This window comes from Triticum aestivum, chromosome 5D (genome assembly GCF_018294505.1).
Source record: "Triticum aestivum cultivar Chinese Spring chromosome 5D, IWGSC CS RefSeq v2.1, whole genome shotgun sequence".
In the NCBI taxonomy this organism is placed as follows: domain Eukaryota; kingdom Viridiplantae; phylum Streptophyta; class Magnoliopsida; order Poales; family Poaceae; genus Triticum; species Triticum aestivum.
The window spans coordinates 201,321,327-201,339,152 of NC_057808.1; the positions used below are offsets into that span (position 1 = coordinate 201,321,327).

Here is a 17,826-nt window from a genome sequence, read left to right on the forward strand (position 1 = left end):
CTTTTTTCATTTTTGCACATGTCTAATTTTTCTCAGTACCCAATGTACATTTTTAACGCACACATTAAATATTTTTGGATAAACTTTTGATATTTTCAAATAAATTATGTACGTTTATAAATTACATGTTTTCAAAACTTTTTGAATACATGGTAATATTTTTTCAACTACATGTTTTACATTTTCTTAATGACAACAAACAATTTATAAAACTACACAACACTCTTTTACGTGGTTCAACATTTTAAAATTTGCATACACTTTTTTCAAGGACAAGCCACATATATTCTGTTAAGGTTAAGACACATTTTTTTACATCACTCACACATTTTTTTACATTGTCAACGCATTCTTTTAAAAATGTCACAAACACATTTTTTGGAACTCGTGATCATTCTTGAAAAGTTACATTTTTTTGAATTTAAAAACATTTTTTTGAATCACACAAATATTATTATACATTGTATAAACATTTGGATTGGCCCGTACATTTTTTAAAACTTGTGATATTTTTTAGATGTCACAAAATATTTTCAGGTATTAGAAAATGTTTATGTATCAAAACGTGTCCGCACTTTAAAATTTTATTCTGGTTGCAGAAAAAATTTATGTTTCAAAAAGTGTTTGCCCTATAAAATTTTGTTCAGGTTTCAAAAAATGTTTATGAAGGTGTTCGCTTTTCCAAAGTTGTTGGTTTTTTAAAAGTATTCAAAATTTTCAAAAAGTTTTCGCACTTTACATAATGTTCAAAGATTTCATAAATAAATACGTTATCAATAATTGTTTGCCCCTAAAAAATGTTTTCAAAGTTCGACGCTTTGGTTTCTGATTAAATATTTCGGGCCTCTTCAGTGTAGTGGCTACCAGGTCCCAAGTTCGACTCCACAGCATGTTTTTTTGGTTTGGAATTATTACGTCGCCCGTTAAGAAAAAGAAAGAAACAATTTTTTACGTCGCGTGTTAAGGAAAAAAATTGCTTCATGTCTCGTGGGCTGGCCCAGTCGAGTCCACTGCCAACAATCCGAAACATTTTTAACTACATTATTTATGAAATAATTTACGAAATTCCAAAAACAGTATTTAGAAAATGTGACACAATTTTGAAAATACGAAATATTTTTCACAGCATGTGAAAAACTGATTTTTTTGAAATCACGAACAGTTTTTTAAAATTCTAATAGAGTTGATTTTGTGCGAAACACGAAATTCCAAAGAGTTTTGAAAAACACAAAACGAATTGAATTTGTGTGAAAAATAGAAAACAGAAACATTTTTAACTTTCGAACAATTTTAGAAATGTGCGAACATTTTTTAAACCTCATGAATTCTTGTTGTGTTATAGTGGGCCGGCCCAAATTCTAGTCTGTGAGAGTAGCTGGAATCCCGGCCGGGATTGTAGTCTTCCCAGCGTGCCAAACAGGTCTAGGGTCCAAAATAGACCGGGATTACAAGTTCAGAGTGCCAATTTCCGGGATTCAAAATTCAGGGTTTGATTTAGCTTTCGTCTATAACTTTAAGGTTTATTTTGGACTTTTTTCCTTTGCTCTTTTCACAGTCGGCGCCCAGGTCAACATCATCATGCAATCCTGTGCTGGCCCGCATCATATAAGGAGCAATCTTTTTTTAGTGCAGACGCATCTGGATTATACACGGACATGCCAGCCATGTCGAGCAATCTAGCTTGTAGAAACCTGTGCCGAGTGCCGACCATTGTGAGCTCGCTCGCGGCAGTGGGTGCACGAGCCGCCACACGCACGAGTAGCAGCGGTGCAAGACGCATCTTTCTGGCCGGCACACTGCGACCGACGGCACAATCACATGGGATGACGCCTCCACGCGGCAGGTGGAGCTGGTCCAGTGAAATAGCAGTTCAGGCATCCTGGGCGGTAGCACGCGCGCTGGGAAAGTCGTGGCTCGCGGACGAAGATGAGCGATGGTGACGGGTAGGGAACGTTGCGAGGTGGTGCAGGCGAGAGGAGGGACTGGCAAGCTCAACGATGGTGGAGGAGACGGGAGCGGCTGTTCCAAAGACGAGCCCTCCTCGGGAAGGTCGAGTTGGCCCTCGCGAGAAGGCCAATTAGTCCTCGGCGGTGACAGTCATTGACGCCAAGTTAAACATTTCTTCTGAAAAGATAAAAGGTCTCTTTTTTCCTCGCTTGAGCTAGCCAGGGGTATACCATTAAATATATGTGAATGTGTTTATACCACACGTTTTGCACTAATCCATTCCTCTCGGTAGCTTCACCCGTGTTGTAGTGTCTGGACACCAAAGCTAGCCGCACCGGGAGACGTTGGGTATAAATGCTTCTATACAAGGTTGTGCTTGTTTTTACACCACACCTTTTGGTCCTTGTCTCTACATCTTATCTTCTTGAAGTACCCACAACCACACGTTTTATTCTTTGTTCTCTGTACTCTCCCCTCCATGTAACTTTGTCTCATGGCGTACTAGTTAAGAGAAGACCATTTTCACTTCGGGTTTAGGCGCCCGGCCGACCACGTTCAGACCAACTCGGGAGGATTTGGTGACATGAGCATGTGCAGCGTGGTCCTCGGCCTTGTACATCCTGCACTCCATCAGGCGGTGGCCTGCATCCCTATCGGAGAAAGCCGAATCTCTCGACCTGCTACTTCTTTAGAGTTCGACCTGCTTTTTCTTCAGAGTCCGACCTGCTACTTCGTCATGCAAGATGGAGCACGACATGCTTGGCTTGATGGGAAACCTTGCTGAGGAAATAGCTGCCCGTGAATGCAGCCAATCCTGATATAAGTATCTAGGGAGAACATGAGCTCTCTCAGAGCTTAGCCACTGTCGGCCATTGGATCGAGTCTCTTGATGCGTTTTTGGACGTTGGATCGAGCGGTGGAAGTCGCTGGGCCGTTGGATCAAAAAAAGTTACTGCTACAATGAATAGTTACCGTCTCGTTCGTGCCACCGTGCGTAATTACGCTGCCCCGTCGGGGGCATTTTCGTCATTTCACGCTTACGCGTATAAATTGCGTCCGCTCCAGGAGATGACCTAGCCGCCTCTCCCCCCGCACTCTGCGCTCCCATCCCTCGCTCCTCCCGCCGCTCCCTCTCCTCTTCCTCCCGCCCCGCCTCTCTCTCTCCGTCCAAACCCTCCCTAACCCACGTCCGCCTCCCTGCCCCGCCACCAGCCGCAGCCACCGCCGCCGCCGCTCGCCGCGTCTCCCTCCAAACGCTCGCTGCGCCCGCCTCCTTGCCCCACGCCGCCGTCATCTCCGCCGACGCCCGCCTCCTCCGCCGCCTCCTCTCCACCGCCGCTGAGGTGGCACGGGAGGTGGCGCCCCCCGCGTCGTGGGCGTTGGTGCAGCCGCAGGTGGGGGCGGCGGCGTGGACGGAATTGGGGCAGGGGCGTTCTTCGTGGCCGCATCAGGCGTGGGCGCTGCCACAGGCGGAGCAGCAACAACAGTGAGGCTGTACACAGCGGAAGGGGAACAGGCGGGGTACACGACCAAGTGGGAGGAGCTCCGTCCGGTTTCGCAGCACCTTCTCCTGCAAATCGAGTATGTTCCTGGTCATATCACATATCTTGCCCGTCTTTCTTGTCGAATTTGGTACTCGTGGTTTATTATTGGCTTCCGCCACTGTGACATGCTAGGGTTTCAAAAACATCTCGTGGTGGTGGATTCTGCAGGTATTGTGGGGATCAGAGGAGTTATCTCTTTGTTCAATTTGTGTATTTAATTGCGTCTCCTTTGATTGGTTTGGTGCTTTGCCTGGTGTTCAGAATGATTTGCCTCATTGCTCTCTGACCATCACCTGGTTCATCTGTGATTTGGCAGGGAGAAGATAAGGGATGAGAGGCATGTGTGTGAGCAAGTGGAACAATAACTGGATGCTCGTCAGATTACCCAGGTTTGGTTTTACTCTCAGGGTGCTTTGTTCTTTAATTTGCAGAACATGTTTGAACAACGTTTCAGCCTTCACGGATTAGTGTAGTAGCCTAACCATTGCAGAAAAGAGGAAGAAAGTTAAACTGAACCTAAATTCAGATATATTTTGATGAACGTCTAGTTATCTGCTTGAAGAACAAAGGGTGCTTAATACTGGTTTGGTTTATTCTGTGAGCAGGTGGAACAATTCAGGATAAAACTGAACCTAAATTCAGATATATTTTGAACTAATCATATATTAGTTCCAATTAGATTATATGAGCATATCAGACTAGATGGTCTCCTAGACCTTTAGAAGTTGATATTCTCTATTTTTGGCCACATCATTTTTGTAAAAATAGTAGAGTCGCTAACACATCTGCACAACATATGGCTTATTACATATATATGCTTGGTCTTCTGTTCTGCACAGCGAAACCATGGGTTTTTTATTCTAAGAAAATGATGTATATTGGTGTTGTATCCACAAGATCTATGTAAGTTAGAAATTTAGAAGTAATCCATGGAAATACAAGCATTATTTTTTTTCGTGGTATGATGAAAAAGTTCACCTAGGTCCACTTGCTTTTATTTGTTGTTCTTGTTCCGATAATGTTTGATTTATAGTTTCAATTTCATCAGCACAAATAGACTCAATGGTGTAATGATTCAGTTTCACATATATTTTGCCAGTATGGTATTTATGAATTTTTTTTCCATGATCCATGATCCAGGATATCAGATTTATGAGCTTCTGTTACTTGATGCAATTTCAAAAAGTGTCGGTAAGGTAAAAATGATCTAGAAGCTTATTGCATTCGAAAGTAGTTATTGCAAGAAGAAGCATGAGACACTAGCAGGTATATAATGTCTATTCTGCTTTCTATTTGTTTTTTAGGTTCAGATTACAAATTCTTGCATGATGTAGAAGTTTCAACCGAATGGTGCACCCTCAAAATTGTGTTTTGTTATGCACGATGCAAGCTTCAGCAGCACCACACCTAGATTTTGAATGGCTCATAGCAGACTATATATGGCTAACCTATTGTATGGCATTCTTATTTTTTGTCTATATGCATTACTTCTAGATTTACTTCTATTGTTGCGCCATCACATGGATCAAACACACTAAAATATGATGTTGATCTTGCACAAAAGGAAGAACGGTGGTGTCACATAAGCATGGCTCGACCTAGCCTTGATCATGGTAGCCTCTTAGGTGTTCCTACTTGCTACTATCCATGCTACCTGAAAACCCAGCTTATTTCACCACCAGCTCCAAAGCAACGACAGAATGTAGGCATCACCGTATATAATTTTATTGCATATTGCTCAACTCCTCCTCTATGAATTTGCTTACAAGCGTGTGTGACTACACTTGCTATGCACATGTACTATAGACAAGTCGGCAGGACCTCACATCACAACACCTAAGCGAGTCTGGCAAGGCTTGCTCGCCATGGCCTACCGCGTCGGCGAGACGGGGCGAGCACGTGATCACCATCAACAGGTCCTTTGTCACAACACCCTAGCAAGCGAGATGTTTAGACAAAGATATATGATATAGTACTATCAACATATGTCATAGACGAACAGTATATATCCTTCTCTTCACAAGCACAAGACTTGATTTTGATAAATTGTGTTACCATTTCTGCGGCATCAACATTTGGGAGGACACACCATCTGAATCCTCTATAATAACTGAACCATTACTATTACAAGCAACCTCCTACATCTTCCTTCCAAAAATTCAGATGATGGTTTAGTTGTTTATATACATGTGCCATCTCTTATGTCTGAAATATATATTCTACTACCGGGCTGGCTGGCACCTGGCAGGCTGCACTTCCTATCTACTTGTGACGCCCCATCATGTTGGTTTACATTTGGAGCAAAAATGCTGCTGAGCATTTGGTGTGACTGATTGCACTATCCATTTAGTGTTGTCTGGACATAGCTATGTAGTGGACACAATTATTTAGAAAAATGTCAAACCTTAACATTTACAGGAAGCTTTACATATGTTTGGATTATGGGTCCGCTGTAGGTTTGCATAGATAAATAAATAGCACTCTTGCTATCAAAGTGTGTGTTTCATGGGCCTTTCTTTGTTTGAGGGACATAACTCAATTTTTGTATCAGCCATACTTCTGCTATATATATGGAAACAATCAGTGTCTATTTCTATTTTATCTGAACTGAGACAAAATTTACTATATGTAAACAATCATTGGTTCTTTCTTTTTTATCTAAACTGAGAAATAACTCTAATCAATTGTTTTTTTATTTAATGTCTAAGTATCTTCCTTACCCAAAACTTGTGCCAAAACTGGTATTTCTTTCATGTGTGCCTTGTGCCATATATTATCCAACCCCCTCTACTTCTGTACAGTTTTTTGTGGCGAAAGATTACTGGCACCATGTGAATCTTAAGCTCCACCATTTCCTAATTTTTCTCTCATGGTCGCCCTCTAGGTTTCCTGGCAAGGCGATGGTGTATGAACCCTGTGCGCCTGCCTAGCTGTATTGCGGCTCGAGGATGCGGCGGAGGTGGCACATGAGCAGATGAAAGAGGAATAATTGAAGCCCCAATGCCTCCCACATTCTTGCTCCCTGATAATGGAAGTACTAGGTTTCAAACTCCTTCCCCTTCCCTGATATTTACAATTCCTTTTCGGTTAGCCATCACCGATGTTGACTGTTGACTGAAATATTTAGTTCTGTTGCTGGACACCTAATATCTGCACACTGTGTGTCCGCCAGCTGAGCGGCAAGCCGGAGCTGCAAGTCGCTGAACATGGTCGTGCTACTGTGAGGATCTCATGTCTCTCACTCTGTATCTCTCATCAGCCCATTCCACTTTGTGTATGGTCAAGGCAGTCAATTCTTTGTTGTTGAGGCTTATCTGTTATTTCAGGGCAACTCACTTGGGCATGTAGTGGGGATGGCTTATGTTCAAGCACCTAATGGAATGTATGCTTTTCCTTGATGCTCCGTTCCTAAGAAATTGCATGAAGCTGGTGTCTGGTGAGCAATCTGGCCTTGACCATAGAGCCTTTCTTTTCTTCCGCAGTTCATGCTTTATTGTTGGAAATATGCCCTAGAGGCAATAATAAATGGTTATTATTGTATTTTCTTGTTCATGATAATTGTCTATTGTTCATGCTATAATTGTATTGACTGGAAACCGTAATGCATGTGTGAATACATAGACCACAACATGTCCCTAGTGAGCCTCTAGTTGACTAGCTCGTTGATCAATAGATGGTTATGGTTTTCTGACCATGGACATTGGATGTCATTGATAACGGGATCACATCATTAGGAGAATGATGTGATGGACAAGACCCAATCCTAAGCATAGCACAAGATCGTGTAGTTCGTTTGCTAAGAGCTTTTCTAATGTCAAGTATCATTTCCTTAGACCATGAGATTGTGCAACTCCGGATACCGTAGGAATGCTTTGGGTGTACCAAACGTCACAACGTAACTGGGTGGCTATAAAGGTACACTACAGGTATCTCCAAAAGTGTCTGTTGGGTTGGCACGAATCGAGACTGGGATTTGTCACTCCGTATGACGAAGAGGTATCTCTGGGCCCACCCGGTAATGCATCATCATAATGAGCTCAATGTGACCAAGTAGTTAGTCACGGGATCATGCATTACGGAACGAGTAAAGAGACTTGCCGGTAACGAGATTGAACGAGGTATTGGGATACCAACGATCGAATCTCGGACAAGTAACATACCGATAGACAAAGGGAATTGTATACGGGATTGATTGAATCCCCGACATCGTGGTTCATCCGATGAGATTATCGTGGAACATGTGGGAGCCAATATGGGTATCCAGATCCCGCTATTGGTTATTGGCCGGAGAGGTGTCTCGGTCATGTCTGCATGGTTCCCGAACCCGTAGGGTCTACACACTTAAGGTTCGGTGACGCTAGAGTTGTTATGGTAAATAGTATGTGGTTACCGAAGGTTGTTCGGAGTCCCGGATGAGATCCCGGACACGACGAGGAGCTCCGGAATGGTCCGGAGGTGAAGATCGGTATATTGGACGAAGGGTATTGGAGTCCGAAATTGTTCCGGGGGTACCAGACTATGGCCAACATGTCCGAAAGGGGTTTCGGAGGCCCCGGCAAGCGTTGGGGGCCTTATGGGCCAAGGGGAAGGGGCAAACCAGCCCATTAAGGGGCTGTGCGCCCTCCCAACCCCTCTCACGTAACCAAGAGAGGTGGGGGCGCCACCCCTAGGGCAGCCGCCCCTCCCGGCTTGGGGGGCAAGTTTCCTAGGGGGTGGGGGCGCCCAAACCCATCTAGGGTTTCCCCTGGCCGCCGCCTCCTCCTCTAGATCCATCTAGAGGGGCCGGCCCCCTCTCCCCTTCCCCCTATATATAGTGAGGGGGTGGGAGGGCAGCCACACCCCTTGCCTGGCGCAGCCCTCTCCTCCTCCAACTCCTCCTCCTCCGTAGTGCTTAGCGAAGCTCTGCCGGAGAACCACGAGCTCCATCGCCACCACGCCGTCGTGCTGCTGAAGTTCTCCCTCAACTTCTCCTCTCCCCTTGCTGGATCAAGGAGGATATGTCCCGGGCTGTACGTGTGTTGAACGCAGAGGCGCCGTCCGTTCGGCGCTAGATCGGATCTTCCGCGATTTGAATCGCCACGAGTATGACTCCATCAACCGCGTTCTTGTAACGCTTCCGCTTAGCGATCTTCAAGGGTATGAAGAGGCACTCCCTCTCTCTCGTTGCTAGCATCTCCCAGATTGATCTTGGTGACATGTAGAATTTTTTGAATTATTGCTACGTTCCCCAACAGTGGTATCAGAGCTAGGTCTATGCGTAGATTCTATGCACGAGTAGAACACAAAGTAGTTGTGGGCGATGATTTGTTCAATTTGCTTGCCGTTACTAGTCTTATCTTGATTCGGCGGCATTGTGGGATGAAGCGGCCCGGACCGACCTTACACGTACACTTACGTGAGACAGGTTCCACCGACTGACATGCACTTGATGCATAAGGTGGCTAGCGGGTGTCTGTCTCTCCCACTTTAGTCGGATCGGATTCGATGAAAAGGGTCTTTATGAAGGGTAAATAGCAATTGGCATATCACCGTTGTGGCTTTTGCATAGGTAAGAAACGTTTTGCTAGAAACCCATAGCAGCCACGTAAAACATGCAACAACAATTAGAGGACGTCTAACTTGTTTTTGCTGGGTATGCTATGTGATGTGATATGGCCAAAAGGATGTGACGAATTATATATATGTGATGTATGAGATTGATCATGTTCTTGTAATAGGAATCACGACTTGCATGTCGATGAGTAGGACAACCGGCAGGAGCCATAGGAGTTGTCTTAATTTATTGTATGACCTGCGTGTCAATGAAAAACGCCATGTAATTACTTTACTTTATTGCTAACCGTTAGCCATAGTAGTAGAAGTAATAGTTGGCGAGACAACTTCATGAAGACACGATGATGGAGATCATGGTGTCATGTCGGTGATGAAGGTGATCATGCCGCGCCTCGAAGATGGAGATCAAAAGGCGCAAGATGATATTGGCCATATCATGTCACTTTATGATTTGCATGTGATGTTTGTCATGTTTACATCTTATTTGCTTAGAACGACGGTAGCATAAATAAGATGATTCCTCGCAATAATTTCAAGGAAGTGTTCCCCCTAACTGTGCACCGTTGCGAAGGTTCGTTGTTTCGAAGCACCACGTGATGATCGGGTGTGATAGATTCTAACGTTCGCATACAACGGGTGTAAGCCAGATTTACACATGCGAAACACTTAGGTTGATTTGACGAGCCTAGCATGTACAGACATGGCCTCAGAACACGAGAGACCGAAAGGTCGAACATGAGTCGTATAGCAGATACGATCAACATGAAGATGTTCACCGATGATGACTAGTCCGTCTCACGTGATGATCGGACACAGCCTAGTTGACTCGGATCATGTATCACTTAGATGACTAGAGGGATGTCTATTTGAGTGGGAGTTCATTAAATAATCAGATGAACTTAATTATCATGAACATAGTCAAAAGGTCTTTGCAAATTATGTCATAGCTTACGCTTTAGTTCTACTATTTAAGATATGTTCCTAGAGAAAATTTAGTTGAAAGTTGATAGTAGAAATTATGCGGACTGGGTCCGTAAACTGAGGATTATCCTCATTGCTACGCAGAAGGCTTATGTCCTTAATGCACCGCTCGGTGTGCTGAACCTCGAGCGTCGTCTGTGGATGTTGTGAACTTCTGACATACACGTTTTCATGACTACGTGATAGTTCAGTGCGTAATGCTAACGGTTTAGAATTGAGGCGCCAAAGACGTTTTTGAAACGTCGCAGAACATATGAGATGTTCCAAAGACTGAAATTGGGATTTCAGACTAGTGCCCACGTCAAGAGGTATGAGACCTCTGACAAGTTTCTTAAGCCTGCAAACTAAGGGAGAAAAGCTCAATCGTTGAGCATGTGCTTGGATTGTCTGAGTACTACAATCGCTTGAATCGAGTGGGAGTTAATCTTCCAGATGAGATAGTGATGGTTCTCCATAGTCACTACCACCAAGCTATTAGAGCTTCGTGATGAACTATAACATATCAGGGATAGACATGATGATCCTTGAGCAATTCGTGATGTTTGACACCGCGAAAGTAGAAATCAAGTAGGAGCCTCAATTGTTGATGGTTAGTAAAACCACTAGTTTCAAGAAGGGCAAGGGAAAGTAGGGATACTTCATGAAACGGCAAATCAGTTGCAGCTCTAGTGAAGAAACCCAAGGTTGAACCCAAACCCGAGACTAAGTGCTTCTGTAATGAGGGGAACGGTCACTAAAGCAGAACTACCCTAGATACTTTGTAGATGAGAAGGCTGGCAAGGTCAACAGAAGTATTTTGGATATACGTTATATTAATGTGTACTTTACTAGTACTCCTAGTAGCACCAGGGTAATAAATACCGGTTCGGTTGCTAAGTGTTAGTAACTCGAAATAAAAGGCTACGGAAACTAGCTAAAGGTGATATGACGATAAGTGTTGGAAGTGTTTCCAAAGTTGATGTGATCAAACATCGCACGCTCCCTCTACCATCGAGATTGGTGTTAAACCTAAATAATTGTTATTTGGTGTTTGCGTTGAGCATAGACATGATTGGATTATGTTTATCGCAATACGGTTATTCATTTAAGGAGAATAATGGTTACTCTTTTTATTTGAATAATACCTTCAATGGTCTTGCACCTAAAATGAATGGTTTATTGAATCTCGATCGTAGTGATACACATGTTCATGCCAAAAGATATAAGATAGTAATGATAGTACCACATACTTGTGGCACTGCTATTTGAGTCATATTGGGATAAAACGCATGAAGAAGCTCCATGTTGATGGATCTTTGGACTCACTCATTTTTGAAAAGATTGAGACATGCGAACCATGTCTATTGGTATATATGCATGAAGAAACTCCATGCAGTTGAATCATTTGGACTCACTTGATTTTGAATCACTTGAGACATGGAAATCATACCACATGGGCAAGATGACTGAAAGGCCTCGTTTTCAGTGAGATGGAACAAGAGAGCAACTTGTTGGAAGTAATACATTTTGATGTGTGCAGTCCAATGAGTGCTGAGGCACGCAGTGGATATCGTTATGTTCTTACTTTACAGATGATTTGAGTAGATGCTAAGTATATTTACTTGATGAAACACAAGTCTGAATTATTGAAAGGTTCAAGTAATTTCAGAGTGAAGTTGAAAATCGTCGTGACAAGAGGATAAAATGTCTATGATATGATCATAGAGATGAATATCTGAGTTACGAGTTTGGCACACAATTAAGACATTGTGGAAATTGTTTCACGACTAATACCGCCTGGAACACCATAGTGTGATGGTGTGTCCGAACATCATAATTGCACCCTATTGGATATAGTGCATACCATGATGTCTCTTATCGAATTACCACTATCGTCTATGGGTTAGGCATTAGAGACAATCGCATTCACTTTAAATAGGGCACCACGCAATTCCGTTGAGACGACACCGTATGAACTATGGTTTAGAGAAACCTAAGCTGTCCTTTCTTAAGAGTTTGGGGCTGCGATGCTTATGTGAAAAAGTTTCAGGCTGATAAGCTCGAACCCAAAGCGGATAAATGCATCTTCATAGGACACCCAAAAACAGTTGGGTATGCCTCCTATCTCAGATCTGGAAGCAAAAGGGATTGTTTCTAGAATCGGGTCCTTTCTCGAGGAAAAGTTTCTCTCGAAAGAATTGAGTGGGAGGATGGTGGAGATTTGATGAGGTTATTGAACCGTCACTTCAACTAGTGTGTAGCAGGGCACGGGAAGTTGTTCCTGTGGCACCTACACCAATTGAAGTGGAAGCTTATGATAGTGATCATGAAACTTCGGATCAAGTCACTACCAAACCTCGTAGGTCGACAAGGATGCGTACTACTTCAAAGTGGTACATAATCCTGTCTTGGAAGTCATGTTGCTGGACAACAACGAACCTACGAGCTATGGAGAAGCGATGGTGGGCCCGGATTCCGACGAATGGCTCGAGGCCATAAAATCCGAGAGAGGATCCATGTATAAAAACAAAGTATAGACTTTGGAAGAACTACTTGATGGTCGTAAGGCTGTTGGGTGCAGATGGATTTTAAAAGGAAGACAAACAATGATGGTAAGTGTCACCATTAAGAAAGCTTGACTTGTCGTTAAGATGTTTTCTGACAAGTTCAAGGAATTGACTGCGATGAGACTTTCTCACTCGTAGCGATGCTAAGAGTCTGTTGAAATTATATTAGCAGTTACCGCATTATTTATGAAATCTTGCGGATAGGATGTCAAAACATTGTTTCCTCGACGATTTTCTTAAGGAAAGGTTGTATGTGATACAACCAGAAGGTTTTGTCAATCCTGAAAGATGCTAACAAGTATGCAAAGCTCCAGCAATCCTTCTAAGGACTGGAGTAAGCATCTCGGAGTTGGAATGTACGCTTTGATGAGATGATCAAAGATTTTGGGTTTATACAAAGTTTATGAGAAACTTGTATTTCTAAAGAAGTGAGTGGGAGCACTATAGAATTTTTGATGAGTATATGTTGTTGACATATTGTTGATCAGAAATGATGTAGAATTTCTGGAAAGCATACAGGGTTATTTGAAAAGTGTTTTTCAATGGAAAACCTGGATTAACCTACTTAAACATTGAGCATCAAGATCTATAAGGATAGATCAAAAACGCTTAATAGTACTTTCAAATGAATACATACCGTGACAAGATTTTGAAGGAGTTCAAAATAGATCACCAAAGAAGGAGTTCTTGGCTGTGTTACAAGGTGTGAGTATTGAGTAAGACTCAAGACCTGACCACGGCAGAAGAGAGAGAAAGGATGAAGGTCGTCCCCTATGCTTTAGACGTAGGCTCTACAGTATGCTATGCTGTGTACCGCACCTGAAGTGTGCCTTGCCATGAGTTAGTCAAGGGGTACAAATAGTGATACAGGAATGGATCACATGACAGCGGTCGAACTTATCCTTAATATCTAGTGGACTAAGGAATTTTCTCGATTATGGAGGTGGAAAAGGAGTTCGTCGTAAAGGGTTACGTCGATACAAACTTTGACACTAATCCGGATGACTCTGAGTAGTAAACCGGATTCGTATAGTAGAGCAGTTATTTGGAATAGCTCCAAGTAGCGTGGTAGCTGCATCTACAAGATGACATAGAGATTTGTGAAGCACACACGGATCTGAATGTTGCAGACCCGTTGACTAAAACCTCTCTCGTAAGCATAACATGATCAAACCCTAGAACTCATCGAGTGTTAATCACATGGTGATGTGAACTAGATTATTGACTCTAGTAAACTCTTGGGTATTAGTCAAATGGCGATGTGAACTTTGAGTGTTAATCACATGGTCATGTGAACTAGATTATTGACTCTAGTGCAAGTGGGAGACTGTTGGAAATATGCCCTAGAGGCAATAATAAATGGTTATTATTGTATTTCCTTGTTCATGATAATTGTCTATTGTTCATGCTATAATTGTATTGACTGGAAACCGTAATGCATGTGTGAATACAGAGACCACAACATGTCCCTAGTGAGCCTCTAGTTGACTAGCTCGTTGATCAATAGATGGTTATGGTTTCCTGACCATGGACATTGGATGTCATTGATAACGGGATCACATCATTAGGAGAATGATGTGATGGACAAGACCCAATCCTAAGCATAGCACAAGATCGTGTAGTTCGTTTACTAAGAGCTTTTCTAATGTCAAGTATCATTTCCTTAGACCATGAGATTGTGCAACTCCGGATACCGTAGGAATGCTTTGGGTGTACCAAACGTCACAACGTAACTGGGTGGCTATAAAGGTACACTACAGGTATCTCCGAAAGTGTCTGTTGGGTTGGCACGAATCGAGACTGGGATTTGTCACTCCGTATGACGAAGAGGTATCTCTGGGCCCACCCGGTAATGCATCATCATAATGAGCTCAATGTGACCAAGTAGTTAGTCACGGCATCATGCATTACAGAACGAGTAAAGAGACTTGCCGGTAACGAGATTGAACGAGGTATTGGGATACCAACGATCGAATCTCGGGCAAGTAACATACCGATAGACAAAGGGAATTGTATACGGGATTGATTGAATTCCCGACATCGTGGTTCATCCGATGAGATCATCGTGGAACATGTGGGAGCCAATATGGGTATCCAGATCTCGCTATTGGTTATTGGCCGGAGAGGTGTCTCGGTCATGTCTGCATGGTTCCCGAACCCGTAGGGTCTACACACTTAAGGTTCGGTGACGCTAGAGTTGTTATGGTAAATAGTATGTGGTTACCGAAGGTTGTTCGGAGTCCCGGATGAGATCCCGGACATGACGAGGAGCTCCGGAATGGTCCGAAGGTGAAGATCGGTATATTGGACGAAGGGTATTGGAGTCCGGAATTGTCCCGGGGGTACCAGACTATGGCCAACATGTCCGAAAGGGGTTTCGGAGGCCCCGGCAAGCGTTGGGGGCCTTATGGGCCAAGGGGAAGGGGCAAACCAGCCCACTAAGGGGCTGTGCGCCCCTCCCAACCCCTCTCACGTAACCAGGAGAGGTGGGGGCGCCACCCCTAGGGCAGCCGCCCCTCCCGGCTTGGGGGGCAAGTTTCCTAGGGGGTGGGGGCGCCCAAACCCATCTAGGGTTTCCCCTGGCCGCCGCCTCCTCCTCTAGATCCATCTAGAGGGGCCGGCCCCCTCTCCCCTTCCCCCTATATATAGTGAGGGGGTGGGAGGGCAGCCACACCCCTTGCCTGGCGCAGCCCTCTCCTCCTCCAACTCCTCCTCCTCCTCCGTAGTGCTTAGCGAAGCTCTGCCGGAGAACCACGAGCTCCATCGCCACCACGCCGTCGTGCTGCTGGAGTTCTCCCTCAACTTCTCCTCTCCCTTTGCTGGATCAAGAAGGAAGAGATGTCCCCGGGCTGTACGTGCGTTGAACGCGGAGGCGCCGTCCGTTCGGCGCTAGATCGGATCTTCCGCGATTTGAATCGCCACGAGTACGACTCCATCAACCGCGTTCTTGTAACGCTTCCGCTTAACGATCTTCAAGGGTATGAAGATGCACTCCCTCTCTCTCGTTGCTAGCATCTCCTAGATTGATCTTGGTGACATGTAGAATTTTTTTGAATTATGGCTACGTTCCCCAACATTTATAGAAGTGTCTACATGCATTTTCTAACTTGTGTTGCACCTACTTTCTACGAAATTCTCATGCATTGTCTCGATAGCGAGCTATTTAGCCAAATGAGGTATTCAACTGGACTACACATTTAGATTCTTAGATGAGCTAGACAGTGCCTGCATTGTCTAGACAGCTACCTAGCAAAATGAGTTATTCGACCGAACAGTTTTGTTCGGATGATTGTCTTGGTGTTAGTAACCTATGTATTCAGATTCCTACATGAGCTTGATAGAAATTCGAATATGTAGGTGCAGTCTCACACAAAGAAAGAGAAAAGATTCAGTGTCAACGACTCATGAATGGAAATAAAAACACCAGCGGGAATCATTTACTGTTTTCCCTACCTTAGAGTATAATTATATGATCGCTTCACGGTTCTTTCCCTGAAGATGTTTGGTATATGCTCATCTTGTGCATTTTTACCCTTTAGCTAATTGCCCCCCCCCCCTTTTTTCCTTTTTCACTGTTCTCCTGTGTTGAAAGAGCTTCTAATGTTCTTGCAGTCAGGGGCAAAAAAACTCACAAAAATATGAGCCCAATGACCATGATCCGCTTGCAGCAAATCTGGCTAATTCGCTCTCTATTGGGAATATTCCTCTTGGCATGTTGGTTATCCCTTTGCACTGAACTGCATTATTGAATCGAAAGGTAGCTATATCATGGGAGTGTAAAATTTCATATTTATTCACAGGGTTGTGGATTATTGTTATTTATTGTGATTTAGAAAGTTTAATTTTAGTGACATTTGGTTTTAATGAGTTCGACAATAACCCGCATATGCTGTTAATCAGAAGTTATATTACACAGTTTCATCTTCGCTATTGTCGCGGCATAGTGTGACAGAAGTTACTCCAGTTGTATGTATGTATCATCCTTTTCCTACTCAAGTATCGAGTGGCTGATATGTTGCTCTCACCTACATCTTCTCTTGCAGGCACCTTTTTTTTAGCTGCAATATTCATTTGGATCTCTCAGCAACATATCTTTTCTACTTAATACTCTACATGCATAATGTTACTGACTTGTTTCCAGTCTATCTGAATTTTGTATAGCTTTTAGAGTGCCTATTCTCATGAGCTAATTCTGATATTTTTTGTAGAGCTTCCATATTATCATTAGGAAGAATAAGGCTGTCAAGTATAGCTTTTAGAGTGCCTATTCTCATTAGGAAGCATTAGCTTTGTCTCAGAAGTTCTCTGTAATGATCAGCTATTAGCTATCATCGATGTTTCCAGAGAATTGTTTCCAATTGTCTGTCATCTCAAATTCTCAATTGTATTTATGAGCAGATAAAACATCTACTGTAACACTTGCTGGTATGAATTACTTGGCTATATTTACGTAACTTGTACGTTTATGTTTTGTACTATCTGATGCAAGTCAATTGTCCTGAGCAAACATTGTGCCTTGCTTTTGGTACAATTTGTGCCTTTATGCTTTATAGTGAAATTGCGGTTATACTGGGCAACAACTACACTTTATTTTTGATATATATTTAATCAGTATGCTCTATACATATTTATTCTGTGCGGTTACTCTGTACTAAACATATCTCTTTAACCAGAAGTTTCGTTGTATTGTCGAATATGTGCGGTAAACCATGCCTCCTGCTAACCGACCATTACCTGTTTGACCACATAGTTGGAACCGGCACCCCGCGCCAAGGCGCGCTCCTGATCTAGTATGGTAGAATCGTGTCGATGCAGATGGACCGACAGGGACCGCAATGAAAAAACGGACAACAAGGAGAGATGGCTGCCCGCTAGGACTTCTCGCCAGCGAGGCGCTGGACTGCCCGCACAGAATGGAGGGGCATAAGCTTATGGATGGTGCATATGGCAGACCGGTGGCTTCTGCTTGGGGGCGCGATGGTGGTCAGTCGATGACCCGAGAGCACCGGCGCCCTTTAATTGCGACGGCGACACTTCTCAAGATCGTGCGAGGGCCATCCATGGCGCATGCTGGTGGTGCAGGGCGCGTCGACGGCGGAGATGGCCCCGTAGGCGTCCAATCCAGATGACCGGCAGCGGCGGCGGCCTGTGACATCTCTGGTCAGTAGACCGCGGGCTTCGGAAGGCGCGGTGCTCGCTGGCTGGGGCGGCGCGCGCCGGTATTGGCGCCGCTGCAGGTGGGGCGACGCGTGGCC

General features: G+C 44.0%; 1 long non-coding RNA gene across 4 annotated transcripts; it reads left to right on the plus strand.

Annotated features, from left to right (window-relative positions):
- Positions 1–3,047: 3,047 nt before the first annotated feature.
- LOC123120061 (uncharacterized) lies at positions 3,048–16,987 on the plus strand. Of its 4 annotated transcripts, none has more exons than XR_006459294.1 (5): positions 3,048–3,528; positions 3,808–3,880; positions 4,632–6,711; positions 6,818–6,927; positions 16,615–16,987. It is a non-coding gene; the product is annotated as an uncharacterized lncRNA (long non-coding RNA). The 4 variants fall into 4 exon arrangements; XR_006459296.1 differs by lacking the exon at positions 16,615–16,987 and having other exon boundaries at positions 4,632–6,532; positions 6,664–6,711; positions 6,818–7,043; XR_006459293.1 differs by lacking the exon at positions 16,615–16,987 and having other exon boundaries at positions 4,632–4,757; positions 6,376–6,711; positions 6,818–7,043.
- The last annotated feature ends 839 nt before the right edge of the window (positions 16,988–17,826 follow it).